The sequence below is a fragment of the Pholcus phalangioides genome, unplaced genomic scaffold, assembly GCF_987345545.1.
Source record: "Pholcus phalangioides strain wild (caught in Gottingen) unplaced genomic scaffold, Ppha-v1.0 ptg000014l_1, whole genome shotgun sequence".
NCBI lineage: Eukaryota > Metazoa > Arthropoda > Arachnida > Araneae > Pholcidae > Pholcus > Pholcus phalangioides.
The window spans coordinates 16,900,518-16,911,808 of record NW_028301607.1 but is presented as its reverse complement, the minus strand read 5'-3'; positions in this window follow the sequence as shown (position 1 = coordinate 16,911,808).

Sequence of the window (11,291 nt, the reverse complement as noted above, 5' to 3'; positions counted from 1 at the left end):
CCCCCGCTAATAAGATCTAGTACTGTGATTTTCAGAAGTATAGGGTGGGCAAAAAGTCCATAAATAACCGAAATAAACAACGGTTTGCAGGGTTAGCATCGCTAGGTCACAGGAAAAAAAACAGGTGGCACTGACGTACATAAGATATGTAGAAAAGATATGCAAATAACGAACAGAATGCCTCAGAATCGATTATTACACCAGTATGTGTTTCACATGACCACCACCACCATGGGATAATATATTGCAGGCGAGTCACAAATCCAGCAACGGCAGAGTGCAGTAGGTCCACATGCACATTTTACAATGGGGAACTGATTGTGGATTAGGAGTGTAAGTTCTTAACCATCTCATTAGCATATTTCCACTGAAGTCACTCATACCAACGCCACCCATTGGTTGTTGTTTGTCATTTTTTCCATCTTAAAAAAATTCTTGTGACCTAACAATGCTAACCGTTTTTTATTTCGGTTATTTTTGTGGTTTTTACTCATTTTTTACGTTTTTATGGACTTTTTTTTTGCTCACCCCGTATGTAAATTGTAAGGGGACTGCGGGGGCTCCATGATTTTTTGGGCCCCAAAATGTGAACAGCATTTTTTCAGACTAACGAAACATTAGATCTTAATCGCAGGGAGTCCCAAAAATTTTGCTTTTCCTGGGAGGGGGCACATCACAGTCAGGCCCTGACCTCAGAACATCACTTTGCGGAGGAGGGGAGGGGCCATGATGCTGTATATACAGTCCTATCTGTAATTGAGTATAATACGATTCCAAAGCATGAAATACTCATACAAATGGAGAGGAAAGCAATATAATCTATTCTTATACACAAATATGCTTGGAGGAAATTGTTTTTTCTTCCGCTAAATTACATTAGATACTACGTTTTCAAATGAGATCTCTTCTTGGTAAGTCTAATAAGTCTTGGTAACTATCTGCAACATTATTTGGCAGTTGAAACTACTTCGAAATTAAAGAGAGGCCTCCAAAGTTCAGAAAATTCTCATAGAAAAGCATTAGGCACTTGCAATATTTGTGCCAAATGGAAAACGCGATAAATGCCAGGGAGAAAGAGGCAACCCGGAATAATTTGATCTTTGCCGCGTTGCCATCTTCACTAGATAATACCTCCATGATCTAAACAGCAACAGATGTTATCTCTCATTTTAAGTGTTTAAATCGCTATTAAATATGTGTCTTTGTTCAATTGAATATTCTGGTTATAATTACTTACACTCATCATTAGTAAAAAAGATATATCAACAGATCCAAAATGATAACAAACTATAGACAGACAAATATAGTCCACGCTCGTTTTTACAAACCCATATGGACTTGAAAATTTGTTTGTAAAATTGAGAATTCGTAAATGGGAGAGATCAAAAAAATGTGGGAAATAAAAAATGACTTAGTTAAAAATCACTTTATTTGACAATTTCCAAAAAAAACCACAAATTTTCGTGTGACTGATCATAACATTTTGTGAAATATTCAGTAATCAATGATTTTAGCTTCCCTTCTTTCCATTCATTGGTGACAGCTGCACTTTCTCCGCATATTATCTGAAAAGTCAGGCGATGTCTTTTCATTTCTGCAGTAATCCGTCAGATCTTTCGAAATTCTGCAAGTGAAAACTTTGAGGCAAATAATTTTACCTGTTGTTTCAAAAGGTTTCCATTGATTTGAATTTTTACCTCCCATTTTCCTCAGTCAAGGAGAAAGTGTTGTTTCGAGCTCAGGAAATCTTTTTTCTGAAATATTTTCAGGATGATGGAATGATGCTGGATTCACTTGCCTCAGAAACGATCTTTTGCCGACATTTGATTAGGGGCCGTTCAAGTATTATGTTGGCAGATTTTAAACCATTTTTGCCTTCCCCCGGTCAGTAAAATTTTATCAGTTCTGCTCTCCTACCTGCTAACGCATGTTGGAATCAGAGGCGTATGACGTGGTATTGGGGGCTCGTGCCCCCCGACAATGAAATTTTTTTTTAAATTATAATTTCTTAAGAAAATACCTTTATATGTTGTTATAATTAATTTTTGTTAATTTCAATGCTCTATTTGAAGGTTAACTTCTTTTTAAGAAATTCATTGTGACTCATCCTCTAAGCCATATATGCTAAACCCGTCTCTCAGGGTTACCTGATGTGGGCCACCACATCAAACCTAATTTTGTCAAAATGAGCTAAGCAGCACATTTACAGATCACTTGAGTGACCTGTGGCACAATTCCAGAACATTGAAGCAGCCCATGGCACATTTTCAAATCACTCAAGTAGGCTTATGGCACATTCACAGATCACTTAAGTGACAATTCCAGAACACTTAAGCAGTCCGTGGCACATTTAGGGATCCCTTGAGTGATACGTGGCGCAGTTGTAGAGCACTTAAGTGGCTACCATTGCAGTTCTACATCAGAAGTTACCACTGCACATTCCCAGATTACTCAAGTGATCTGCAGCATAATTACGGATCACTTGAGTGATGTACGGCACAGTTCCAGAACACTTAAGTGGCCCGTAACACATTTCTAGAGCATTTGAAGGATCCATGCAAGGGCATAGCAATGAGCTGAGTTGGGGGTATGGTCCCCCGAAATGTGTGAAAATGACCAAAAAAAGGGAAAAAGATGGCCAAATCTATTGTTCTATCACTTTGGTCCCCCCCCCCCCCAACAAAATTTCCGGCTACACCCCTGGATCCATGGAACATGTAGAAATCACTAAAGTGGCTTTGTAGAGGACTTATCAATAAGGAGAATGTTACTTCAGGTGTCCACAAACTAGCGAAAGGTTTTCTCGTTTTTTGTGAACAGAGCAAGATGTCATTAAGAATATTCCACATTTTTATAAAGAAAGTGTGATGATGTAAGCATCATTCGGAACCCCCCCCCCCCCTTGTCATCAAACCCAAAATCCCCTCATCAGTGCTGATGTAATACTTGAATGACCTCTTAGAGTACTCAATTTATTTTTTGGAATCCCGTACGTTTTGACAATTTCTGTCTTAAAAAGACATATATTAATAAGACATAAATAAAAGACTTCACACATTAATTTTTTTCTTCATCTACTGCCAAGCACATCTTTTCTGTTTTGTTGAAATTGCGAAGAGAAAAGTAGACAAACAGCAGTTAGTCAAAGTAGATTTCGTACTCATACCATTTCTCAAACTACCAGTTTATCCAATGAATAATGCACAAACAGTGAATTATGTTGTCAATGCATCTTCACTTCATTGTCAACCCCACAAACAATCAAATGTGAACCTGGATATTGGGGATGTACAAAATGAATTGGTGACCTCTCTACTTCTTCCTCTTTTTCTGTTTTCTCTTAAGACATGTAGAATGTCCAAATTGAAATTTATTCTTCGAGTTCGTTGTAATCAAAAGTAAAGTAACATGTAAAAAAATAGCGGAAGGAAAACAAGTTCTAAAATAGAGTTGATAGAAATGGAAGTTTGCAACATGGAGTAGATTTTAACATTAGCTCTATGGCCAGTGGTTTATTTACTTACACAGGGAGGCTTTTTAGCGAGCTATAGCCCAAGGTAGCAAATTTGAGGGAATGCCAAGAAAATTAGTAGAATGGGAGAAGGGCGGAAAAATTTGTGTTGTCTCAAATAAATCTGCCTCTGCCGGGACTGTATCAGTGAGTAATAAAAAGAGTAACCTATAGAGGTTTGCAAGCATGTGAGTGAGCAAAAGAGTGACCTACAGAGCAAGAGATCATGTCAGTGAGTGACTTAGATCTTGTGCAAGTACGTGAATGACCAAACAAAAAAGACAGAGAATGTGTAAATGATCAAAAGAGTGACCTATAAAACAAGGAACCATGTCAGTGAGCAACCTAACGAGTGAACTAGAGCAAGTGCAAGTATGTGAGTGAGCAAAGCAGTGTGCAAGCATGCGAATGACTAAAAGAGTGGCTTAGGGAGTGTGTGAACATGACTTGAGGCCTGCGCGTGCTTTGGTCCATGACACTTGGTGAATGGCTAGGAGAGACGCCGAGGAATCGGGAGTTAAGATTTGGTATCCAATCCAAGTTGGATCCCCAGTCAGTGTAGATAATAGTTATATTATATTAATTTGTCCTCTGAAGACAGCACTCATAGTGCCGAAATGCATTAAGAATTCCGTATTTTTCTATGTATTTGACTTTTCGTTGGTCTTGTTTTAGAGATATTTTTTATTTAGAAGAATGTGACATCATCCTAGCCATTGCAATTAGCACATAGTCGCCAATTGTCATCAAACAATATGGTAGATTACCTGTTATTACTTAATGCACTCAAATCAGAAACACTTCATCGGTTCCAAAACTACACATAGATGAATGCAGGGGGAAGTGCGAAGGAGGTGATTACTCACACCCCCTTGTGAGAAAATTGTATCATTAGCATAGGCTAGGGGTGGCCGCATACAGTCCGTAAGGTGATTTTGTGCGGCCTACAACAAGGTAAAAAAACTATTATATTAATGTGAAAAAAAAGATATTTGTGATTTGACAAAAACAATTTGCATTTTCAACGCACAAACACAAAACCCTTTTAAACACACAGGTCACATGAGTGATTGCAAAGAACTACTGTGGAAGAGTTTCTTGCACAATCATCAGGGGTCAGTGGTGGTCGCCATTTCTTGACACACATTTATTCGTTGCCCCACAAGCCTGCGTGTGCCTTGATCTATGACACTTGATGAATGGCTAGGAGAAATACTGAATACCACCTGAAATACTGAGTTCTTTGGTTTCAGTTTCACCTCCCAGGTTTTGGTTTTTGATGTGGATGTAGGCTGCTCCAGTAGACCCCCCCCCCTTCCAATTTCGACCCATCAGTATGGTAGCTAATCATGAGATGACAGGGTCCCATCCTTTTTCCCAGACATGATTCTGCTGCCAGCTCCACCTTGACATATCACATGGTAGAGTTTACAAAGTCCTGCCCGAAGGATATTATAAAATGCTGCTCAAAGAAGGATAAAAAAAACAGTCCCGGGCGAATTCCTCACTGAAGCCGGGAATATTCTCGTCAATTAATATGACTGAGTAGTTGCCTTTGAACTCTTAAAAACCTTATTTATCCCAGAAATGTTTCTTCTATTTTTTGGAACTCAATAATTTCTAATTTCCAGATTTTGACAATATTTCTCATGCACATACCTAGGCTCTTTACTAGCCAGTCTGTAATCCCATTATCAACCCTGAGGGCAAAAATTTGAGTCTGAACTGGTAAGAAATTGTAATCCACACTGCAGCTATTTATGCACAGTTTCCTTCTGCACTGATTTCACTGTATAAAAGAGAACATATAAATACTCATTCCCAAATAAATGAATTCAGTTAATAATTCAATGATGATCACTTATAATTAGTATTTAATTAAATGAAGAGTTAAGTTAATAAATCCAGTCAAAATGTTTGTAGCCTTGAAGGCAAAACAAGCCATCATACTGGGTGTGGCTTGAATACCGAAGTTTTGTCCCTGGTGTGGCTCGCGACACTGCGTCTGACCACTAATTTGGCCCTCGAACAGAGAGAAGTTAGTCACCACTGGCATAGACGGAAGGGAAAAGGTAGACATTTACCCTCCTGTTCACCATACACACCCCATTTTAAGAAACTGTATCTGCTTATGCGTGACATATGGTCATAATTCTAGTCTCAATAGGATAGTTAAGGTTCTGATGGCATTTTGTTAATGTGTTATTAAAAGATTTTCTTAATTAGCTCAGGCGAGAGTTGGAGTTAGACTGTCCTCACATGGGAATACTGAAGTCTGACGACTGATGGAAGACAACACATCTGTATCCACCGGATACTATCCAGGCGATCCAGCACACATATTTCTGTGGTGAGAAATAATGTCACCCTCCGCTATCCGTACGAAGTATGAATGACTGGATACTAAGTAGGGATAGATGAAGTTCAGAAAGAAAATTCACACTCCACTGTGGGGGATCAAATAAGACCATACCATGGCGGGTTGAACTCATGATTCGGACTCACAAGGTTGGAGTCTTGTTAGCCTATTTGGAGGCATATCAAGAGCTTTGATTATAACCATCAGCAGCAGAAAAGCCCCCCGTGAGGAAACTCCCATATATGCTTTAACTCAAATAATTACTTATATTCACCTATCAAATAAAAACACAACTGTTTATAATTCTTCCATTGAAACTGGTAACTGGTTTCTGATTTAAAAAAAAGAATATGGCATGACATTAATATAACGTTTTATGAGCAATATTTGTTAAATAGGATCCAGACCAAAAACCTTTTGATACTGGTCTAGATACTCTTGACCACAATTGCAAAAAGCCAAGGAGGAGGACTGTCTTCTCTTTGCGGGTTTTATCAATGTTATTTTACAACTGTTAAAGTTTTGCAGCAGACTTTATTGGGCAAAAAATTATTAATTAATTAATTACAATGTACCCAATATTTTTTTTAATGCAGCAATTGGTCGCCAATTTCAATCAAAATATTACATCAGTTGTGTTTTTTTTATTTTATAGGTGACGGCAGGCGTTCTAGTTCAGCGGTTTTTTCACCAGTAATATAATACTGTACCGAGTGTGTAGTTATTTTCTAGAGAGGCATATTTTTTGCTGATAAAATTTTATTTTTATCTGTTAATTGTTTATGGACAAAAGGCAGGCACCATTTTTTTCATATTGAATAAGTTACAAAATATGATGTTGAGTCTGAGAATGTGTTTTGGCATGCAGTTTTCTTTTGCTATGCCGAAAAAAATTCCTCGTATTAGGTAGCATGTGATTTTATCATTTTGTACGATATCAAAATTCTATGCACAGATAAACAGGTCTGTGCAAGTGACATAAAAGAGTCCCCTATCAGAAGTTTTTATTCAGATCAGGGTTTTTTTTAAGCAGGCTGATGTTTAGTACTTTTTATATTTCATAGGAGGGGCTTTATAGCATGGGTTCCAATGTGTGTGTTTGTAATATAATTTATTGTTTACGTACTTGATATGGGAGAGCAAGTCCTAAACTCGGACACGATGGCATGTGAACCTTTGGTAATGTTCCTGACATATTTTTACAACAGATGGCGCCACTACACAAACAATGAACAATTATTTTACAACTAAAACAGAACTGCCTTTAATACGTATACATTTTTGTAACAGTACTTTTCAACAGAGCATATTTATTTATTATCCGGCATCGAGTATTTTTCACTCATTCTCTGAAATCTGGCAATATGTCTTCATTTCAGAAACAAAATGGGTGAAACAACACTCTCAATGCCTGATAATTAATACACTCTGTTGAAAAGTAACCTCAACAGAGGCTACTTTTCAACTCATATTCTTTACTTATAAGTATTATATACTTATATTCTTTAATAAAATATCCCAGGGCTGTCTTGACACATGGGTACGGCCCAGAGGACCTTCTCAGGTGCATAGGAGCACTCTGATAATGGGATCAGATGCTGTGATAAATAGCAGGTGCCGCTTGGGCAAATGCCTAATTTTTCTGTGCAGAAATTCGAGCAAGTCACAAGGGCTACATAACAATAGGGGCCCTCCGATGAGGGCTTTCTCTGCAGACAGATTTACTGTTTTTGTCAGCCACAAGACTATTGTTTTTACTCAGTTCCCTAGGTTTTGAGATTTTTATTAACAGCGCCATGTGAAGTAGAATGGGCAACTTGACTCATTCAAATCAACTTGATTCTAGTGTCGAGGCTACCAGAATGATAATATGGTTATACTCATAAAGCCATGATATACATAGCATTATGGCTATATGAATATAGCTTGATCGATTTAAGTATCTGTATGAGGACTTTACACAGGGATACTAAAGTCTGCCGACTGATAAGAGACTAATTGAACATGTTTATTTCTATGGAGCTCCTCACACTAGGATATTGGAGACAAAATATCTGAAGCAACAGTCACTGGCGAGTTGACGTGCTAGTCGAAACATTTGTAACGTATATACAGGGTGATTATAAAAAAACTATCCCGACATATGGGCCCCTAACTATCATACCATTCACAGAAACAGAATGAAATTTTGGCATAAGGTATTAGGATGTATGCGCTCAAGAATGAAATGGAAAACAACAGTGTCACTCTAACAGTTACGGTTACAGTGAGAAAATTTCGAAAATATCAAATGGCAACACCAAGTTTTTTGTATTGGAATGCGATCTCCATACTGAAAAACACTAAATAGCATTCGAACGGCAACTGTAGCATGAAAATCACCGGCGGTTGATAGGCTAAAAGTGAGGACAACCAATCAGGACAGAGAAGCAGCATAAAATAAAGCATTTTATTGTGTTTCACAAATTTTTCACATGACCTTGTGGAGGACTAATCAGGCTGGGATCTCAGCCGAAGAAACGGTGTGACGAATGAAATGAACATTAATGCTCTGGTGCACGGCAAAGTCCTTTTTACTTTTTCCTTGCCTAGCTCCTGGGATTTTCGTGCTACAGGTGCCATTCCAACGCTATTTAGTGTTTTTCAGTATGGAGATCGCATTCCAATACAAAAAACTTGGTGTTGCCATTTGATATTTTCAAAATTTTCTCACTGTAACCGTAACTGTTGGAGTGACACTGTTGTTTTCCATATCATTCTTGAGCGCATACCTCAAAATACCTTATGCCAAAATTTCATTCTGTTTCTGTGAATGGTATGATAGTTAGGGGCCCATATGTCAGGATAGTTTTTTTATAATCACCCTGTATACATAACTCCATAGTATTTCTTCATATTTTCACCATTCCAGGTTGTACGATGGGGTGACCAAGCACTTTGGATTTAACTTGTATTTTCAAAAGAAATGCTCCCTGATGCAGGTCTCCCATAATCACCCCGACTAGAATTTGTATTATTTATATATATAGGACAGGCATACATGTGCGTGTAGGAAGAGATATAGCAAAAACTTTTTTGGCAACGGCAGGCACGTTGTGCGGACACGTTTTATTTTCGCTCTTCAAAAAAATTATACTGTATATTTTTTCAAACGTATAATAATTCCTGTTTACTAGTTGTTTTTATCCGCTCAAAATTATTACAGGTAAATTTTAATTATTTGCTTCATTAAGTACAAAAATCGTCTAAGGTATGCCTAATCGAAATATGTCTTGCAAGTCCTGCTTGAATATCATATTAGTGGATTCTGACCGAGTCCAGTGCTCTAAGTGTAAATCAAATTTTCATCATCTGTGCGGTGGTATCAGTGAAAAAGCTTTCAGAAAATTCACATCCGATAAAAACAAAAAATGGTTATGTGCAATGTGCCTTCAAGACTCCACAACCTCATCAGCAAGATCACAAGATGGTGAATCGGAATCCTCTCAAGACATCCTTCACAAAATAATTCAACAGAACAACGAACTTAAAGAGTTCGTTTCCCACAAGATGGATGAATTTACGCAAGCAATAGACTTCAACAATGAAACGATCAAAGAACTAAAAACAACTATTGAAACTCTACAAAAAACAAACAATGAACTGATCTCCAAAAATGAACTCCTTTCTAAAGAAAATATCGAGATGAAAAGGGAAATGAAAAATTTGCGTTGTGACATGATCGAACTAAAGCAGTATTCCAGACGTACGAATATCGAGATTTCAAATGTTCCAGAAACTGAGAATGAAAACCTCCAACAGATTTTTGTAACGTGCCGATGATCCCCCGGCGTAAAAGTCCATAGTCGCCGTCACGTGATCTGTTGTTGTCATAAATGTTACTACTCATCGGCAGCGGTGATTGTATGGCGACGATCAAGGCCGATTGTGATGTCCGCCTGCGATCACATGCAAATGAGGCAACCTTGAAGCCGATTGGCTTGCTTAGACATGTGCGGTCTGAAGTTTTTCCTTAAATACCGGCCGTACATTGTAACAATGCTCTCTCACTCCGCGTTCATCCTTTGTTTGTTCTTTTCAACTGAAGCCCTCTAGTAGGACGGTTCACCGTCTTGCTACCGTATCCATTGGCCTTAGGCTGGGAAACTAAGCTGATAATGAGTTAAAATGCAGTAATTTAGTGTTTGAATCCGTTTCCCGGCAGGTCCAGAATCGAGAAAAAATTAATTAATCTTCACAGTCAAAGTTCTTCATTGGAACTGATCAAGGTGGTCCGACCCTCAACCGAGAGGCCTCCTGGTACTAATCGAAACGATCCTGCTCTCAACCGAGAGACCTTCACTGATACTTGCAGAGAAAAGCTACGTCGAAGTGACTAACAACATCGGATATCCGATCAGCATAAAAGTTTGACTGTTGATGATCATCAATTGGTGAGCCAGTATCTTTCTGTTAATGTTAAATAGAGGGCTCCATGTTGTACTAATCTATTGTTAAAATTGACTAACTTTATATTGCATTTAATAAATAATATTTCATGCGAAGGTTTATTTACAATCATTTTCCACTTGTCGCTTGCCATCTTATTACTGGATATTTCGAACCGGGCAAGCAATTCCCATAAGGGACGTTGCATTTTCACGAATATAGATGCACTAGTGAAAACAAATATCTCCGAAAATATAGTGACTGCTCATCGTGTACCAACATTCAACAAAGACAGGCCAAAACCCATTATCTTACAGTTCACATCAAAAATTATCTGTGACAACATCTTGAGAGAATTAAAGGATTGCCGAATCAAGGCTTCCGAAATAAATCCAAGATTTATGGACGTCTCTGTTTATTTCCGTGAACATCTCACACCCGAACTAAAATCACTGTTCCTTAACGCGCGAAAGTTTAAAGTGGAACACAACTATAAGTACTGTTGGACCCGTGATGGCAAAATATTCTTACGTGAAGACGATTCATCCAGGATCTTTCGTGTAAAATCTGAAGACGACTTACATTCACAGATCCATTGATTGAAATAAACAATGATTTCCAATCCAACTGTATGACTCTAACAAACCTGGATGAGTTAAAACACAATTTGTTGGTGCAGACGACAAAAACTAAGTCATATTGCAATATCTTCCATGTAAATATACAGAGCTTACGCGCTAACTTTGATACCTTAACCGCTTTACTATCAGAGTATATGAATCATATTTCAATATTAATTCTTCCCGAAATTTGGATCTACAGTAATGAAATGGATTTATATAAAATTGAAGGCTTTGATTCGTTTTTTAAATGCAGAGATAGTAATCGGTCGGGAGGCATTGCAGTTTATACACGAAATTTGCTAAATTTCAATCAAATCGAATTTGAAATGTCAACTGCAGAAATATTATCATACAGCAAAAAATTGAAAAT